Source organism: Rhinatrema bivittatum, chromosome 1 (assembly GCF_901001135.1).
Source record: "Rhinatrema bivittatum chromosome 1, aRhiBiv1.1, whole genome shotgun sequence".
Lineage (NCBI taxonomy): Eukaryota > Metazoa > Chordata > Amphibia > Gymnophiona > Rhinatrematidae > Rhinatrema > Rhinatrema bivittatum.
Genome location: NC_042615.1, coordinates 52,756,327 through 52,771,874, shown reverse-complemented (window position 1 = coordinate 52,771,874; position 15,548 = coordinate 52,756,327).

Below are 15,548 nucleotides of genomic sequence, written 5' to 3'. Positions count from 1 at the left end.
CTCCTGCTTCTGAAACAAGCTGGACAAATTCACTAGATCTTTTAGCTCTGCAAACAGTTTCACATGAAGCTTGTGAGGGTTTAGAAAACAATGAGCAGGCATTTTCACTGTTGTGACTCACCGCTCTTAGTATGCCAGCTCTGCCTGTGTGAGCCACTCCAACATTTTAGCGATCCTTGGTTTGGGTTTTAGTTGGAAAACCAAAGACCACTTCTTTACTTTGCTGGCAGATTCACTCTTCCCCCCTGGAGTTTAGCAGCCAGGGAATAGCAGAGAGACTGCTTCCCTCTTCCTTGCAGTGCCTTCTCACTCTCTCAACTCACTCCCTCTCCATAGGGAAGTAAAATCCTTTCTGTATATTAGGGATGTGAATCGTTTTTTGACGATTTAAAATATCGTCCGATATATTTTAAATCGTCAAAAATCGTTAGGGCCACGATACAATATCAATTCCCCCGATTTATCGTCAAAAAATCGTAAATCGGGGGAAGGGGGAGGGCAGGAAAACTGGCACACTAAAACCCCCTAAAACCCACCCCCGACCCTTTAAATTAAATCCCCCACCCTCCCGAACCCCCCCCCCAAATGCCTTAAATTACCTGGGGGTCCAGCGGCACACTAAAACACCCTAAAACCCACCCCCGGCACACTAAAACCCCCTAAAACCCACCCCGACCCTTTAAATTAAATCCCCCACCCCAAATGCCTTAAATTACCTGGGGGTCCGTAGCGGCGGTCCGTAGCTTAAATTACCCCCGGGTCCGTAGCTAAATCGGGGGAATGGGGAGAGCAGGAAATCTGGCACACTAAATCGTGGTGTCTTCAGCCGGTGCCATTTTGCAAAATGGCCGCCGCAAAATGGCGGCGGCCATAGACCAATACAATTCGACGCAGGAGGTCGTTCCGGACCCCCGCTGGACTTTTGGCAAGTCTTGTGGGGGTCAGGAGGCCCCCCCCAAGCTGGCCAAAAGTTCCTGGGGGTCCAGCGGGGGCCCTGGAGCGATCTCCTGCCGCGAATCGTTTCCGTACGGAAAATGGCGCCGGCAGGAGATCGATTGCAGGAGGTCATTCAGCGGGGTTCCGGAACCATTTTGCGCCATTTTGCGGCGCCATTTTGTGGCGGCCATTTTGTGGCGGCCGTTTTGCAAAATGGCGCCGGCTGAAGACACCACAATTTAGTGTGCCGGATTTCCTGCTCTCCCCCTTTCCCCGATTTAGCTACGGACCCGGGGGTAATTTAAGCTACGGACCGCCGCTACGGACCCCCAGGTAATTTAAGGCATTTGGGGTGGGGGATTTAATTTAAAGGGTCGGGGTGGGTTTTAGTGTGCCGGGGGTGGGTTTTAGGGGGTTTTAGTGTGCCGCTGGACCCCCAGGTAATTTAAGGCATTTGGGGAGGGTGGGGGATTTAATTTAAAGGGTCGGGGGTGGGTTTTAGGGGGTTTTAGTGTGCCGGTTCACAATTTTAACGATTTTAACGATACTCTAAACACCCAAACGGCGACGATACGATTCCCTCCCCCTCCCAGCCGAAATCGATCGTTAAGACGATCGAGGACACGATTCACATCTCTACTGTATATAGCACATGCTGTCTCCTTTCCCGATTGGTTCTTCTCATTAGGCAGACTGTGATTGGAAACCAGCATTGTCAACTACAGTTCAGAGTCCTCGGTTACAAAATGCAAGCAAGTTAACACAATAATAGCATGTGTGCAATGTTTTGAAAGGAAATCCACTTTTACCTGCCGAGTCTGTGGTTAAGAAAAAAAACAAGTTAACACAAACCAATAGCCATTATTAGGTATAACTTGGGGTGAAAAATTGGTTAAACTGTATCTGCCCAATACACTGTGACTTAATTACTCTGACTCTGACTCAGGTCATCTGAGATGATTCTCCTAGGTTGCTTTTCTTTTTCCAGTTCTTGTCTTTCTAATTATTAAGAGACTAGTGGATTTTTGTCCCTCAAATGCATGATTTTAAACTTTTTTGTACTGAAGTACAGCAAATAGGCCATGAGACAGTCAGAGGTATGACAAGAAAAATAACACAAGGCTGATACTTTTTTATACTTTTCGATTATTATAGTGTTTTAGTACTACTATCCAACTTACTTCATCAGGACAATTAAATGTAAAAGAGACATATGTATATAGTAGGAAAAGATAGTCTCTCTTCATTTGTCAAACAAATGTGGAATATCTAGAAGAAAAGTTGAAGCAGACACCAAAATGGTTTCTAATTCTTTTAGTTACAATCTGTTAATGGTCTATATTTTGCAGTTTTATATGCATTATGCATAAAGTCATTTCTGAATGTTATAAATGTATTATCATGATGTGACAAATATTTAGTATGTACAAATTGCCTGCTGTCTCAGAGAAGCCTAATGAAAATAAAATGTTGCATCTGTTCAAGCTTTGAGTTGCAGATGGATAAGATTTACTGTACATTTCTGATGAAGAATGAAAGTTAAGGTGTCCTAGAGTAGAAGGATCTAAGCTTCATGGCTGTGCAAGTTCATTTGTTGCTCATGTTCTATCTATTCCCCCAATGAAATCAGTGAGATCAGAGATGCCTCACATATTGGACAACTCACTGTAGACCCCAATTTCTTTCTATTTTCATTCAATTGTTACCCAAACTGAAGTAATGTGTAAGATTTCTCCATGCATTGGCTCTACAGCAGAGGCGGGCTGTTCTGGTCCTCAAGAGCTCTATCCGATCCGTTCATATGTCAAAAATACATTCTTTCCCACCAAAAAACCCCATCCCAACCCTTTAAAGTTATTTATCTACAACCCACCACCCTCCTGACCCCCCCCCCCCAAGACTTGCCAAAATTACCTGGTGGTCCAGCGGGGTTCCTGGAGCGATCTCCTGCACTCGGGCTGTCGGCTTCCGGTATTCAAAATGGTGCCGATAGCCCCTGTGACATTGTAAGGGCAAAGAGGCTACCAGTGCCATTGCTCAGCCCCTGTCACATGGTAGGAGCAACCGACAAATGGTGCCGATAGCCCCTGTGACATAGTAAGGGCAAAGGCTATCAGCGCCATTTTGAATACTGGCAGCCGACGACCCGAGTGCAGGAGATCGCTTCAGGACCCCTGTTGGACCACCAGGGACTTTTGGCAAGCCTTGAGGGGGGTCAGGAGGGTGGGGGGCCTATTCGTTGGTGATCCGTTGTATTCGTGGGGGTTCGCACACGTTTCGGAACCCCCACGAATACAACGAATATGGCATATATGTTGCGGTTTCACAATACATCGAAAACAAATGCACACCCCTATGTAAGATATCCTTGGTCTGGAATCACTTTAAAGTGTTGGAGGACACATGATTTGCTTAGTGTATTCGCTGCAGTAAGGCCATCAGTTAAGGAAAGATACTGGAGAATATGACAGATGCTGGAATACAATATCACCTGCAGAAGCAGCAGCCACTACCATTGGCCTCAGAGGAGGGTGGCACTACTAGTCTGGGAACTCCTCTGTCACTGAAAGCAAAACTCTGAGGTAAGGGATTACAAAGGAGAAGAGCTTTCCACAAGCTGATCCCACAGCCCCATCCAACAGTCAGGTATCAGGCCAGCAGTACCCTGCTATGCATCTGCAGCAGCCACCCACCATAGAGAGGTAGTGTTCTGTATCACTGTCTCTGGGAAAGAGGCAGGCAACATTGAAAGTAGTAATGAGGTACATTGTGGAAATGAGTATCCTGGATGACCAGTTCCTGCAGGGATTGGAGAATGTGAGCTTTAAGCATCTGCTGTATGTGTTAACCCCAGTTACAAAGCTACCGCCAGAACTACATTTAGAAGGCAGGTTATCCCCACCCTGTTCAACTAATGTCATAGTTACATACAGGCACAGCTGGCTAAGGCAGATGGGATTCATGTGCATTTCACCAGCAGTATCTGGACCAGCATGAACACTATGCAGGCATACCTCTCCATGATGCACACTGGTGGGACCTGCCTGAGGCAAGGGCAGACAACAGCTTTAGTGGGGACCAAATATCAGGGTGTAAGAGGGTGTGCTGCACACCCAGATGATGGATACTTCTCATACCTCATGCAATATTCAATCAGTCATAAGAAAGATACTGAAGGGTTGGCAGCTAGAACAGAGAGGCAGGAGACTTCAGGAAGTTTTCTTTGTGACATATAGTGGAAAAAAGTATGATAAGGACATTAGAAAATGGGTACTATTAGGGGATCTGCTGCTTTGCCCACTTGCTGCACCTGGCAGTGAGAGATGCCCTGAAACTGGGGCCCAAAGACCATGGGAATCCAGTCCTGAAGAACTGGATAAAGAGGTGCAGAAAATTAGCAAAACATTTCCATTGAAGCATGAAGGAGGGCAGCTATTCTGTGTGCTCATCAAGTACATGGACAGATACGTTGGCATATTGGGCACACAAGTCCATGGTCTGGTCTGACTTGACCAAGATGGTTCAACATTATCTTTCTTTTCCACCTATCAACTTGCCTAGCGAGCATATCTTCTAAATATCGTTGATATTTTCTAAATCGTCAGAAACGATAGGAAAACCCCACGATATTGATCGTGGGGGTTCTCTTATCGTTTTGGGGGAGGGCGGGAAAAACGGCACACAAAAATAACCCCTAAACCCACTCCGACCCTTTAAAACTAATCCCTTTGCTTCCCCCACCCTCCCGACCCCCACAAAAACATTTTAGAGATACCTGGTAGTCCAGTGGGGGTCCCGGGAGCGATCTCCCGCTCCCGGGCCGTCGGCTGCCACTAATCAAAATGGTGCCGATGGCCCTTTGCCCTTACCATGTGACAGGGTATCCGTGCCATTGGCCGGCCCCTGTCACATGGTAGGAGCACTGATGACCCGTGCCATTTTTAAAGATGGCCCCAGCCATCCAGTGCTCCCTCCATGTGACAGGGGCCGGCCAATGGCACGGATACCCTGTCACATGGTAAGGGCAAAGGCCATCGGTGCCATTTTGATTAGTGGCAGCCGATGGCCCGAGAGTGGGAGATCACTCCCGGGACCCCCACTGGACCACCAGGTACCTGTAAAATGTTTTTGGGGGGGGGGTCGGGAGGGGGGGGGAAGCAAAGGGATTAGTTTTAAAGGGTCGGGTGGGTTTTTTGTTTATCGGCTCGGGCGCAGCCGATAAACAAAACCGCGATCGGGCCCGATGAAAAAAAAACCCACATGTGAATCGGAACCGAAATCTGAACCAATTCCGGTTCCGATTCACATCTCTACTAAATATCAGGGGACATTGTGAGATTTCATCGTTCAATGTTGGCACCAGAGTTGATAGGAAAGCTAGCCTTTTTGAAAATTAATCTGCTTTTGCTAAGCTTTCCAGAATGTTTGTGCGAGTAGCAAGATGACTAAAAGCACTTTAGTGGTCTCTCTGCTACTATGCCTGCTTGCCATGCTCCAGATGTACCAATTTGGGGGTTCTGTTACCAGTCTGCCTAATCGCCATCCCCCTGATGTACCATCTGGGGGGGGGGGGGGTCTTACTGCTTGTATACCTACCTGCCATACCACTGCTTTACCATACTGTGGGTCTTGCTACCACTCTGAGTAGCTGCCATGCCTCAGATGTACCACCTGGGGGCTGCCACTCTGCCTGGCTGCCATGCCTCAGATGTACCACATTGGGGGGTTTTCTGCCACTCTGCCTAACTTCCATTCACCTGATGTAGTACCTTAGAGGTTTGCTACTACTTTAACTAGCTGCCATGCCCCTTGATATACCATGTTGGAGTTCTAACTGCTTCTATGCCCACCTGCCATGCCCCAGAGGACCACCTTTGGGGTCTTCTGTAACTATGTATAACTTCCATACTGTGATATCATGGCATTATATATTAAAATAATATTAAAGCAACAGAATTGCAGGGCTTATGAGCTAAGGAGGAGGAACTGTGGGTTAATTTGGAAAGAAGGAATATAACATTTATTTACACAGGTGTAATAAACAGACCTCCATCACAAATAGAGGAGATGAATAGAGATTTACTGAAGGATATTCACAAAACATCTATGAAAGGGAGAAACTATTGTTAGGGAATTTCAATCTGCTGGATGTTGATTGGGGCATTCCAGCTGCACTATCTTCTAGAAGCCAGGAGATCCTGGACTCTCTGCAAATAGAATTGGTCTGTCAACTGATAAAGGAACACACATGGGAGGGGATGATACTAGACCTGGTGCTTACTAATAGGGAAAATATCTCTGATGTTGTAGTTGATGATCATCTGGGATCCAGTGATCTCTGGATGGTTTGGTTCAATTTTAGACAACAAGAGTTGATGAAGGTTCGCTCAATGTCAAGGTGAGAAATTGTACATGTACATCTGATGCAAAGAGCTCCTGTCTCTCAGAGAATGAGTCCAATCTCTGGAGGCTAGAGTGGCAGACCTGGAGGAGCTAAGGCAGACAGAGATAACATATAGATGACATCTCCAGGGACATAGTAGCCAAGTCCCAACTCCAGTCTGGTAGTCCTGCTGCTGCCTAGGAGGAGGAAGGTCTCATGATCAGAGAGCATCAACCTGGTGCAACAGGAAATGATCCTGTAGCAAGGACTTGCTATCCAGGTGGTGCATTGTTATCTCACACTGAAGATGTGACTCCTAAGGCTACTACCCAGGAGGGAAGGGTTAGGTCGGCTATCATAGTTGGTGATTTGATTACATGCCTACATGATGTGAAGGTGGCGGGCCTCACACATCACCTGGATAAAGATTTTAGACAGTACTGGGGAGGAGCTGACTGTCATAGTATATGTGGGCACCAATGACACAGGAAAATGTGGGAAGAGGTTCTAGAAGCCAAATTTAGGCTCTTAGGTAGAAAGATGAAATCCAGAACCTCCAGGGTAGCATTCTCTGAAATGTTCCCTGTTCCATGCACAGCTTCTTAGAGGCAGGCCGAGCTTCGGAGTCTCAATGTGTGGATTAGACGATGGTGCAAGGAAGAGGGATTCAATTTTGTAAGGAACTGGGGAACCTTTTGAGGAAGGGGGAGTCTTTTCTGAAGGGATGGGCTCCACCTTAATCAGGGTGGAACCAGGCTGCTGGCGCTAACCTTTAAAAAGGAGATAGAGCAGCTTTTAAACTAACTCAAAGGAGAAAGCCAATAGTTGCTCAGTAGTGCATGGTTTGGAGGGAATTATCTTCGAAGTATACTAATGAAGCATTAGAATTAGGGCATCCCAACAGAGAGGTTCCAAAAATAAGAAAAGTAGTCCAAGTGCCTATAATTTTAAACTGACCTGAGCTAAAAGATTCCAATTTATCAGCTGAAAAGCAGAATATAATACAAACAAAAAACACACTTTGAAATGTTTCTATGCTAATGCCAGAAGTCTAAGAAGTAAGATGGGAGAATTAGAGTGTATAGCAGTGAATGATGAAATAAACTTAATTGGCATCTCAGAGAAATGGTGGAAAGAGGATAACCTCCACATATGCAAGCAGGTAAAGGGAGTAACATGGAGGGTAGCAACCATGTGCCCTAACAGCCTCAACATTTGATTTGGAGAGACTCGCTGGCTTTGCTGCACCTCCCCCACAAGGAACAACAAAGTTAGCACCCTATTATGGGGAGAACAGTCAATGGCCTACGGGCCCCAAAGGACACCACTGTTGGGAACCGACTGCACAGAAGGACTTACCACGCCACTGGACTGACTAAAGGCAGGGAGAACCGAGAGGACCTGGTGTAGAACAAGGCAAAAAACAAGCTGAAAATGGAAGTTTTCAGAGAAAAAGAGTACGAGCTCCAAGACCGCAAGGTGACAGCTCTGCGGAAAAAAAGAGACTGAAGAGGGATCCCGCAAAGACGCATGGATTAAGGCATGCTGAGCATGCTCAGAGCTCCAGTCAGAGTCCTAGAAACTTTGACAGACGTTTTCCGTGCCGGGCTCCATCGGATGATGTCACCTATGTGTGAGTACTAGAGATGTGAATCGGAACCAGTATCGGTTCAGATTCCGGTTCCGATTCACATCGTGAAATTTTTATCTTGCAGTCCGATCGGGTTTTTTTTTATCGGCTGCGCCCGAGCCGATACTCAAAAAATACAGCCGACCCTTTAAAATGAGTTTGTTAGTATCCCCCCACCCTCCAGACCCCTTCCAAAAATTTTTAAATACCTGGTGGTCCAGCGGGGGTCCCGAGAGCATTCTCCCGCGCTCGGGCCGTCGGCTGCCAGTAAACAAAATGGCGCCAATGGCCCTTTGCCCTTAGCATGTGACAGGGTATCCGTGCCATTGGCAGGTCCCTGTCATATGGTAGGAGCAATGGATGGCTGGCGACATCTTTAAAAATGGCACGGGCCATCCAGTGCACCTGCCATGTGACAGGGGCCGACCAATGGCACCGATAGCCCCTGTCACATGGTAAGAGCAAAGGGCCATCAGCGCCATTTTGATTAGTGGCAGCCGACAGCCCGAGCGTGGAAGAATGTTCCCGGTGGACCACCAGGTATTTAAAAAAATTTTTGGGGGGGTCCGGAGGGTGGGGGGATACTAACAAACTCATTTTAAAGGGTCAGGTTGTGTTTTTAGGTTGTGTCCTTTCTTCCTGCCCCCCCCCCCCCCCCATAACGATAAGAAAACCCACTAAATTAATCGTGGGGTTTGCTATCGCTAACGGGGACCCCCCGATATCTGACGATATTGAAAATATCGGACGATATTTTCAATCGTCAGATAAACGATTCACATCCCTAGTGAGGACTACCATCCTGCTGTCCTAGGAGAAACTGTACTGACCTGGTGAAGGGAGCATAGTTCACAAAAGCTAATCACACATATTTCACACTGGTCCAATAAAAAAAAATATCTACAAATTGTTTGTTGACTTTTATGTCTACTGTGTAAGTACAATGAAAAGAAAAAGCCAAAACAGAAAGAAATCTTCAGGTGAACAATCTTCTGGTGTTGCCCAGCAACAAACCGGTGCAGGATCAGTAACAAAAAAAAAAAATGTTAAAACCACACAAAATGTTATATGAAAATAATATAGAATGTCAAAAATCAAAGAAAGCCATAGTTGGAAATCTGTAAACAATAGGAAACAAAACTGCCTTTGTTACATGTAAATAAGGAACATGCAAAACAACCTACCAGGTGCTGGGATCATGTGACATGATAGCTGAAAACAAAAAAGAAAGTGTCTCTGATATCTTCTGCAATATACTTTAAAAGTCCTCTAACTTAGAAAATGCTGCAGTACTGTACTTGATCTATTTCTGCTATTTTTAGATTTCCAGACAGCTGTAATTGCTAATCTTCTTTTTGTAAGGCAGACTTGTCTGGCAGGGAAAAAGTATCTTGTGCTGCCAACCCTTCCCTAAGCTCAGAGGGGGAACAAATGACCATTAGAAGAGAAAAATATATCTGAGAAACGGGAATACTTTGCTTTTCTTTTCTAATAAAAAAAATTTAGAGGGTTTCTTGATGCTCCCACCAACGTGAATTTTAAGCAATTTTGTGAATCGAAGTACATTTTGAATGATTCAGTGTTTCTTTTCTGCTGAATTCTGTTGGAGCTCAACTGGAAAGTATAAAATAGAGTAAAAATATATAAACAAAATATTCCCATGTATTATTAAGGGGTTTTCAGTGACATTTTAATTATTACTGTTCCATATGATGAAAACAATAATTCTGTCTTTTAACTTTTATGCTAATCCCCAAGATGCATTTTCAATATGGTTTGCAAACCAGTTGAAATTATGTGCAAGCTCCTTCATGTTGGGGGAGTTAAAATAATCAGATAGCCCGCATCGATATCAAATAGTATCAGAAAATCTTGAGCCATTTGTGATGTGACTTGAGTCTCCACAGTTTTCTGACTTGAATTATTTTGGTCAATTTTGAGTGTAAATACTGTAGATTTTTGCTTATATTCTAAGCATTCATGCTGTATTCAGTTGTTTTTAGAATAATTCTGAACCTATCAGAGCAATTCCTGATTAGTACATAGACCCCCAAACTTAGGGGTCTATGTATGTACTAACCTGTGTTAGAACTGGCAGAACGATAACAGATAAAGACCAAAATGGTCCACATTCTCTGCCCAGCAAGGTGTTTAAGGTTGTAATGCTGCTTTGTGCAGGTTACCCTGTGCACAAATGTTACCACAAGTACTTCAATGCTTCATTTCCATGTCCTTGCCACTAGGGATCCTCAATGTTTATCTCATGCCCTTTTAAATTCCAGCACTGTTTTTGTCTTCACCATGCTTTCCAGGAGGTTGTTCCTAGCATCCCCCACTCTTTTTTGTGAAAAAATATTTCTTGATATCTACCTCTTTGGAGCTTCATATCATGACTCCTAGTTCTAAGGTGGTCATCAACTCATCAAAGATGGACATTTGAAACTGCAAAAACTGAAAAATAACCTGCTGGTCTTATAAAGTGTTGAATGTGAGACTTTAATAAGTGAATTGTTTCAAATCCTGGACATCAGAAATACCAGCTATCAGATGGCAAGAAATCTTTGCTGAATTAGGAAAAGTTTTCAGTTTCTTGCATGAGCAATGCTGGTATTAGAGATGTGATTTGGCTTCACCTTTTGGTTTGGCCTTTGTTATCAGCCCTCCGTGGGAAATTTTGTTTCCCACGGTTCAGGCTACTTTTTTTTCGCCTGTCCCAAACCAAAAAAACAAAACCCACCCCAACCCTTCAGATTTAATTAATTACAATCCCCCACCCTCCCGACCCCCCCAAAACTTGCCTAAAGTCCCTGGTGGTCCAGCAGAGGTCCCGGTAGCTATCTCCCACTCTCAGGCTGTCAGCTCCCAGTAAACAAAATGGCGCCATGGCCCTTTGCCCTTACCATGTGAAGGGGCTATCGGTGCCATTGGCCGGCCTCTATCACATGGTAGGAGCAATGGACGGCTAGCGCCATCTTAAAAAATGTCATGGGCCATCCGGGACCCCCGCTGGACCATCAGGGACTTTAGGCAAGTTTTGGGGGGTCGGGAGGGTGAGGGATTGTAATTAATTAAATCTGAAGGGTTGGGGTGGGTTTGGGTTTTTTTTTTTTTAATTTTAAGTACCCTTACCCTTACCCCCCCCCCCCCCCAAATGATAAGAAAACCACACAAAATTTCATGGGTTTTCCTATCTTTTCGGGGACCCCCCGAACCACGACAAAATAGGAAATACCGTCTATATTTCCTATTTCATCGCAAACGAATGCACATCCCTAACTGGTATGATGTCATGGCAAGATTTCTGCTGATTGATTTGGAAAAGTATAAGCAACTAGGAGACAGTTCCTGAGAGAACACTTACTCATTCTTGAAATAACTTCTTACCAGTACTTTCTTACCAATTTACTTACACACAACCAGCTGAGTATAACTTCAGTAATAAGTTGCTGTAATGCCAGCTCCCTTCGATTCACTGCTGTGTTGGTAGCTTCTTACTACTACAATAAAGGAAAACATCTAGAGAAGGTGTGGATTTTTAGTTATACGTCTGAGCAGGCAGGATGTTGCTGCTCCTGATCCTGTTTTACGTTTTCTTGCTTTTGAGAAGGATGCTTTCTGTCTTAGGGATTAAGATAATCTGAGTATGGAAAAGGTAAAAGGATGCCTCTTTCCCAATTTCAAGGAACATTATTTCCTTCTGGTTTTGTGTGTCATTTTTGATTAACAAAATTTTTGTTCACCCTTCCTTTCTTTTTTTTTGATTTTGAAGACTTTTTTATTTTTGCAGTCAACTAAATTCCTCTTGACCAAAGGAATTTAAGTTGCTTTCAGCAGGAAGGAGTTTTCAGAGGAGTTTCTCAATCAAAGAGATCCAGTGACTCTTTTCAGAGGTCATGCATGGAATGGATCTTCATTCATTCCTGGGAGCAGGAGAAGATAGGAAAGAAAGGAGATCTGTGGCACCAATCTGGTGTTAACCACTGCAAAATCATCAGGATATTCTGGAAGGAAGTTGGATAAGAAGTAAGAAGTAGAGATGTGCTTCATTTTTGTATCTCAGGTCGGGCTACGTGTCGGCCAACCTGTGGAAAACTTCATTTTCCATCAGGTCGTTTTTTTTTTTCTAGGCAATTTTTGCCAAAAAAATCCTCCAAAACACCCAACCCTTAAAATTTAGTTATTTACAACCCCCCCCCCCCCCCACCCAAAAAAATCTTACCTAAAATCTGTGGTGGTCCAGCGGGGGTCCCGGGAGTGATCTCCCGCTCTCAGGCCATCGGCAGCCAGTAAACAAAATGGCGCCGGTGGCCCTTTTCCCTTACCATGTGACAGGGGCTACCGTGCCATTTGTCGGCCCCTGTCACATGGAAGGAGCAATGGATGGCCCGCGCCATCTTGATGGTGCCGGCCATCCATTGCTCCTACCATGGCGCGGGCCATCCGTTGCTCCTGCCATGTGGTATGGCGTGGGTCATCCATTGCTCCTACCAAGCCGCGGGCCATCCATTGCTCCTACCATGGCGCGGGCCATCCGTTGCTCCTGCCATGTGATTTGGCGCGGGCCATCCATTGCTCTTATCAAGCCGCGGGCCATCCATTGCTCCTTCCATGTGTTTTGGGGGCCAGTTTTACATGCACAGTCAGACGTACGAACAGCACAGTACATATCAGTGAAGATTTGATGTGATTTGAAATGAGGAAAGATAAACAAAGTTGAGATTTCTACAATGTATTCTCCTCCTAGTTTAATGCCCTCTCAACCTGGATGCCCTCAAATCCTTGACCACTACCAAAACCTCACCTCGATTTACTAGATGACCCTCCTATAGTGGTATAAATAGATGACAAATAGGGGTGCCACCCTAAAGGCTCTTTTACTCTAGTACACTCTACTCCACTCTACTCCACTCCCCTCCCCCTTCCCTCTCCCCTTTCCCTCCCACTTCAGGCATACCACACAGCTTAACACCAGGAAAAAAGGCATAGTTATTTCTGGCATTATAAGATGCATTACAATATCAGATGCAACATTAAACACCCCTCTTTATGCAAAAAGCTTGTAAAGGCTTTCTCAGTCCTACATATATCCCCAGATGAGGCAGCAAACTTGTGCTACCAACAGGATAGCTGTAAGCCAGAGGTCAGTGAAAAATTGAGTGGGTTGTAGGACCCTGGATTGTCTGCAGGAAGAACTATTCCAGCAACTGGTAACAGAACCAACACATCAGGGGGTGATAACTGACTTTGTGCTTACAAGCAGGGTGAATGTTTCAGATGTCATAATGGCAGATCACTTGGGACACAGTGATCACTGGATGGTATGTTTCAGTATTAGAACTCAAGCAATAGTGGCTCATGCAAGGTCAAGGGTCCTGGACTTCAGAAATACTAACTTTGTTAGGATGGGGGAGCATTTCAAGGAATCGATTAATTGGATGGGATATGCTAGGAGAAATAGAAGAACAATGAGGAAAACTGAAAGGAGATAATGAAAGGGCAACCAACCTTTTTTGTTAGGAAAGTAAATAAAGGTAAGAGGAACTAGAGGCCTGAAGAAGTGGGTGAAAAGATAAGGTAAAAAAAGAAGTTTAGCATTCGTAAAGTACAAGACATTGCAGAATGAGGAAGACAAAGCAACAATTTCTAGAGAAGCTAAGAGAAACAGAGAAAGTAGTTGGGAGAGTTAAAAGTACAAATGGAATTAAAAATAGCTAATATGGTAAAGGAGAGAAACAACTTTTTAGATATATCAGAGACAGGAGGAAGTGTAAAAATTGGATTGCAGTACTCAAATGTGAAAAGAGGGGGGGAGGGATATGTAGAGGCTGATGAAAAGAAGAATTGCTTAACAAATATTTCTGTTCGGGGTTCACTGAGGGAAGTCTTGGAGTAGGTCCACAGAAAATTGCCACAAATAGGAATGGAAGTGAGTAAGACCTCAAACAATTTTTAGAAAACTGTGTTTGCGAGGAACTAGTGAAATTGAAAGCAGATAAAGCAATAAGGCCAGGCAGGATGCATCTGAGAGTATTAAGGAACCTTAAGGAAGTTCTGGTAGTTATGCTGTTTGATTTTTTCAATGCTTCTTTAGAGTCAGGAGTGGTTCCAAAGGGCTGGAGGCAGGAAAATGTGGTTCCTCGTCACAGAAATGGAAGTAAGGAGGAGTCTAAAAACTACAGTCTGGTTAATCTGACCTTGGACTACTCTTTGGTCTTTGCAAACTCAAATAAAAGCTCATTTGCCTCATTTGCCAAGCTTTAGCTACTGTGTCACTTAAAGCTACTACATGACCCGATTACTTTTCGTATGGTCCTTCAGTCTTTGATATTCTCTGGTCTTGACAATTGCAACTCCCTTTTCATCAGACTTCTGGCAACCTCACTAAGGTCTCTCCAGACAGTCCAGAACTCCACGGCAAAAATGTTAACTGGTACTCTGTTACATGATCACAGAACACCTGTCCTCCAGTCATTGCACTAGTTTCCTATTTCCTGGAAGATTCAATACAACCCACAGTCTGTTAAATAATCTTTCCACACCTTGGACTTCCTCAATCCTCAAATTTTGTACTCCATCACATACTTGCAGATCTTCCAGCCAGGATCTTCTAAATATACCCCCATACAAACTAGCCCATCTTGAGAACACTCGAAAATATTCACTCTCTATAGCCAGCCCTTTCCAGTGGAATTTACTTTCAGCTTTAATCTGCAATATAAAAGAACCAACAACCTTTAAGAAAGCTTTTAAAACCTACTTGTTTATGCTGGCATTTAGTCTTCAGTCCTCTTAATGTTTTTTGAATTTGTCATTTTTACTTGTGTTTTGATTTCTTTGATACCGATGGCTTTATTGTTCTGGAATAGAATGGACTCCAAGATCCAAGGCAGCATAGTTTTATCAGAAGTAGAACTTCTCAGATGTATCTGATCAATTTCCTTCATTGGGGAGTGCAAGATGTAATGCAGCTGGATTTCAGAAAAGCCTTTAATACGCTTCCACATAGGCGACTTATAAACAAACCGAGCACCCTTGGTATGGGCCCTGAAGTGACTTAAGTGAGTTAGAAACTGATTAAGTGGGAGGTGACAAAAGGGTAGTTGGAATCGGAGTTCACTCCAAGGAAAGAGTGGTTACAGTGGTGTGCTGCAGAGATCGGTCTTTAACCTAGTTCTGTTTCACAGTTTTGTAAGTGATATTGTGGAAGGGCTTTCAGGAAAGTTTTGCCTTTTTGCAGATGATACCAAAAGCTGCAATAGAGTAGACGCCCTGGAAGGCTGGACACACTGCATGTGGAATAAATGCAAAGCAGGAGATTAGGCTTCTCCAAGTCCTGCATAAATGCCCAGAAGAGGCAGCAAACCTGTGCTACCAACATAGCAGTGGGCTAGAGGCCAGTGGAAGTCTGAGTGGGTTCCTTTCAGCTTAGTGTTACATAATTTCATTAAGAAGCACAACTGATAGTATCTGTTTCACTTGCAGATAATGTTATATTTCTATAAATGTAAATCTGTGTAAATATGGAAAGTGGTTCAGATTGTAATATTTGGTAATAAAAGTTAATAGAAATATAAACATGCAAAACGTTTGTAAAGGCTT